This window comes from Tasmannia lanceolata, unplaced genomic scaffold (genome assembly GCF_043159265.1).
Source record: "Tasmannia lanceolata isolate RefF3 unplaced genomic scaffold, GAP_Taslan_0.1 ptg000003l, whole genome shotgun sequence".
Classification (NCBI taxonomy): domain Eukaryota; kingdom Viridiplantae; phylum Streptophyta; class Magnoliopsida; order Canellales; family Winteraceae; genus Tasmannia; species Tasmannia lanceolata.
This window is the reverse complement of record NW_027518680.1, coordinates 22,098,980-22,104,114: the sequence shown is the minus strand read 5'-3', so window position 1 is coordinate 22,104,114 and position 5,135 is coordinate 22,098,980. Positions and strand designations below refer to the sequence as shown.

The window sequence follows — 5,135 nt, the reverse complement described above, 5'->3', positions numbered from 1 at the left end:
CAGTTGGCTTTAAGGAACTAGGCATAAAAACCCTTCAGACTTAATAGCTCAAGTCAACAAGGCTACAAATCAAAACTATAATCAAGAAGCAAACTTTCTAAAAATCGTTCTTTCTTTCTTTGTTTCAACCTTTCTTTCCTTTTTATCCATACCATATAAAAAGGAAGTTTCTATTTCTATTTCTTATTCAAATCCTTTTAAAAAGAAAGATTCCAAAAGAAAACAAAACTAAGAAAGGAAAGTATTCTTTCTAATTTTTTAAATTCCAAAATTAAAATATCCACTAACTTTATTTCTTAAAATAAGAGAACAACTTTCTTTCTAAGAATACCAAGTTCTTTCTAATTTGCGAAAAATTACCAAAAATAAAAAGAAATTTTTTTTTCTAACTTTAAACCATAGAAAAGAATAGAAAAGGAAAGTTTCTAAAAGCTACCCCCCCATACTTGAATTATGCATTGTCCTCAATGCATTAAAAATAGAAACAAACATATGAGGACTAAAAATAGAAAGGAGGGTACGTACCGTATTTTCTTAAGTAGAATTGGAATAGGAAGGTTCATGGAGATCCATGACTTCTTCCATATTCAGCTGTGACAACTCAATAAACGGCTTTAAACGTTGACCATTAACTTTAAAAATCTCACCATTGCTTGGATTTAGAACCTCAACCACACAATGGGAGAAAACTTTATGCACAATGTATGGTCCATCCCAACGGGACTTTAACTTACCTGGAAAGATATGCAATCGTGAATTGTAGAGAAGCACTTTTTCGCCCTCTTGAAATGATTTTCTCAAAATATGTTTGTCATGAAAAGCTTTTGTCTTCTCTTTATAGATCTTTGCATTCTCGTACGCTTCATTGCGCAACTCCTCCAATTCAGAAAGTTGTAATCACCTTTGAACACCTGCAGAAGACAAATCAAAGTTTAGTTTCTTAATAGCCCAAAAAGCTTTATGTTCCAATTCAACCGGGAGGTGACAAGCTTTGCCATACACAAGGCGGTAAGGAGACTGACCAAGATCAGTCTTGAATGCCGTCCTATGAGCCCACAAGGCATCCACTAATCTAATGGACCAATCTTTGCGGTTTGGATTCACTGTCTTTTCCAAAATTTGCTTAATTTGCCTATTTGAAACTTCCACTTGGCCACTCGTTTGTGGGTGATAAGGTGTAGACAACTTATGAGTAACACCATATTTCTTCATAAGAGCTTCAAAAGGTCTATTACAAAAGTGTTTACCCCTATCACTAATGATCGCACGAGGAGTACCAAAGCGCGAGAGGATGTTTTCTTTCAAAAACTTGACCACCACCTTGTGGTCATTGGATTTGCAAGCAATGGCTTCAATCCATTTTGACACATAATCTACTCCTAACAAAATATACAAGTTGCCAAAAGAATTGGGAAACGGACCCATAAAATCAATACCCCACACATCGAAGATTTCTACCACTAAGATTGGGTTGAGGGGCATCATATTTCGCTTAGTAACTCTTCCTAAGGATTGACATGACCTACAAGCTTTACAAAAATCAAAAGAATCCCGAAAAAGACTAGGCCAATAGAAACCACATTGTAAAACTTTGTGTGCGATTTTCTTTGCACTAAAATGGCCACCACAGGCTTGATCATGGCAAAAAGATAGAATCGATTGGTACTCATGATCGGACACACATCGTCTGACAATTTGATCCGAACAAGTTTTGAACAAATAGGGATCCTCCCAAAAGAAATACTTTATCTGTGAGTGAAACCGGTATTTGTCTTGGTTGGACCAATGATCCGGTGTAGCACCTGTAACCAAGTAATTCACAATATCTGCATACCATGGCTCACTAAAAATAGCAAACAATTGCTCATCAGGGAAGTTTTCATTAATTGGACCTTCGTCATTCTTTGCATTAGGAAGTCTAGACAAGTGATCGGCAACCAAGTTTTCCGTACCCTTTTTATCTCTAATCTCCAAATCAAACTCTTGAAGAAGTAAAACCCACCGAATGAGGCGAGCTTTAGCATCCTTCTTTCCAACGAGATACTTGATTGCCGAATGGTCGGTATAAATTATCACATGCGATCCAATCAAGTAGGACCTCAATTTTTCTAATGCAAACACAACCGCTAGAAATTCTTTTTCCGTAGTGGTGTAGTTGAGTTGTGCATCATTGAGAGTCCTACTTGCATAATAGATGACATGCGGTAATTTATTGAATCTTTGGCCCAAAACGGCTCCTATGGCAAAGTCAGAAGCATCACACATAATTTCAAACGGTTCGGCCCAATTTGGTGCTTGAATGATGGGAGCCGTAGTTATCTCATTTTTTAAACACTCAAAAGAATCGAAGCATTCTTTGGAAAACTCAAATTTTTGATCTTTTGCTAACAAGTTGGTTAGAGGCCTAGCATTTTTAGAAAAATCTTTTATAAAACGCCGGTAAAAGCCCGCATGGCCTAAAAATGATCGAATATCCTTCACACTTTTGGGTGGTGGAAGATGGACAATGAGATCCACCTTGGCTCTATCAACCTTAATTCCCTCTTTAGAAATCACATGTCCTAGAACGATGCCCTCTTTTACCATAAAATGACACTTTTCCCAATTGAGGACAAGGTTCTTTTCTCTACTCCTTTCTAAGACCAATTTTAAGTGATGTAAACATTCGGCATAGGTGGAGCCATGAATAGAAAAATCATCCATAAAAACCTCTAAGAAGGTCTCCACCATGTCAGAAAAGATACTCATCATGCATCTTTGGAAAGTTGCCGGTGCATTGCATAACCCAAAAGGCATGCGTCTATAAGCAAACGTTCCAAAGGGGCATGTGAATGTCGTTTTCTCTTGATCTTCAGGAGCTATGGGAATTTGGTTATAACCGGAATATCCATCAAGAAAGCAATAATACTCACGACCCGCTAACCTTTCTAACATTTGATCAATAAAAGGTAAAAGAAAGTGATCCTTCCAAGTAGCAGCATTAAGCTTTCGGTAGTCAATACAAACCCGCCACCCCGTTTGAATACGAGTAGGAATGAGTTCATTGGTGGCGGATTGTATAACTGTGACTCCCGACTTCTTAGGCACTACTTGAACGGGACTCACCCATTGGCTATCCGATATGGGATATATGATCCCGTTATCTAACCATTTTAAAATTTCTTTTTGGATGGCTTCCTTCATCACAGGATTAGCCCTTCTTTGAGGTTCCCTTGAAGGTTTGGAACCCTCAATGAGGTTGATGTGGTGTTGCACAATCGAATGGCTAATTCCTTTGATGTCGGCCATTGTCCACCCTATGGCTTCTTTGTTATCTTTTAGCAATTTAATGAGTTCCTCCTCCTGAGTGGAGGTTAGATCCGCAGCAATTATTACAGGCAAAGTACAATTATCACCAAGAAAATCATAACGTAAAGAAGAAGGGAGTGGCTTCAAGTCTAGCTGTGGGGCCTCTTCAATGGAAGGCTTTGGAAGCGATGTGGCTAATGGTCCCACGGGCTCTATGTCTTGAATAGCAAAAGCTTTGGAAAAGAAATCATATCCTTCATCATCTCCTAGTGCATCCAAGCATTCTTGAAAACCTGCATCAAAATTGATGTCAAAATTAGTCATAACATCTTCAGGAAAGGCATGCAACATATTAATATCTTCATGAAAATTGGGTTGCTTACCTAAGCGAAACACATTGAAATCTACTGAAGTATTACCAAAGGAAAGTTTCATTAGGCCATTTCTACAGTTAATGAGAGCATTGCTAGTAGCAAGGAAAGGCCTCCCAAGAATGATAGGGATTTGATCCTTGATATTAGCAACAGGTTCCGTATCTAACACGATAAAATCGACGGGAAAAAGAAAATCTCCTACTTTAATTAAAACATCCTCAACCATCCCTTTAGGTGTCTTTATGGATCTATCCGCCAATTGGAGAGTGACGGTGGTTGGTTTGAGGTCTCCTAGTCCTAATTGTATATATACAGAGAATGGCAAGAGGTTCACACTAGCACCCAAATCTAAAAGAGCATGCTCAATTTTAGTGTTACCAATAGTGCAAGAAATAGTGGGACATCCCGGATCCTTATACTTAGCCACCATCTGTTGAGATAAAATGGAAATTATATTTGCGGCCAAGAAAGCCTTCTTGGGCACATTAGTTGTGCGTTTTTGTGTGCACAAATCTTTCAACACTTTGGCATAAGTAGGGACTTGGGAAATCGCATCTAATAAAGGAATGTTAATTTGCACTTGCTTAAACACATTTAATATTTTATCCATGGCATCCACCTTTTTATTATTAGCAAGTCTCCTTGGAAAAGGAGCTTTAGGCACATACTCCTTTGCAGGTGGAGAAACTGCCTGCTCTTCACTTACCTGTTTGGGTTCCGCAATCGACCCTGTTGGAGGGGAGTCTTTTCTTACCTCTTTGGATGTATCTTGTGGATCTATAGAAGGTTTAGATCTGACCTCCTCCTTGTGGTAATCTTTACCACTCCTTAAAGCATATACGGCATTACATTCATTGGAGGGCTCTTGCGGCGGCAGAATTGGTTGAATGACATTCAACTGATTCGGCGGTACCTGTTGATTCACATTCATATTCACGTTCCTTGGATTATGAATGGGTTGACTTGGCATCTTCCCCTTTTCCCTTTCATGCAAAGCCATGGCAAGTTGGGAGATTTGCTTCTCCATATTGTGTTGGCTTGTCATGAAAGTGTTAGTGAGAAGTTCTATGCTCTTTTCTAAGGAAGCTATGCGCGCCGACTCCCCTTGTTTTTGAAAACCCGGTGGTTGCTGATTTGAAACATTATTTAAAATTGGGTTGTGAAAAGGTGGAGGTGTGGTTAGGGGTGGTCGAACATTCATAGAAGGGAAGGTGGGCCTAGGTTGGCCAAATTGGCCTTGACCTTGGAAATTTGATGGCCCTCCTTGATAATTCCCTTGATTCCAAGAAAAGTTGGGATGATTCCTCCATCCCGGATTATAAGTGCTACTATATGGATTATTTAAAAACATGGCACTTGCATTTTCATTAGAATTACCAAATTTAGCAAGAGTTGGGCACTCTTCCATGACATGGTCCGTGGCTTGACACTAATTGCACATAGGAACACTATGTGCAATTTGATGGACCTGTG

The 5,135-nt window shown here is 39.0% G+C and overlaps 1 pseudogene; it reads right to left on the bottom strand.

Moving 5' to 3' along the window:
• Positions 1-534: 534 nt before the first annotated feature.
• Positions 535-4,593, bottom strand: LOC143867592 (uncharacterized; annotated as a pseudogene).
• Between the last annotated feature and the right edge of the window lie 542 nt (positions 4,594-5,135).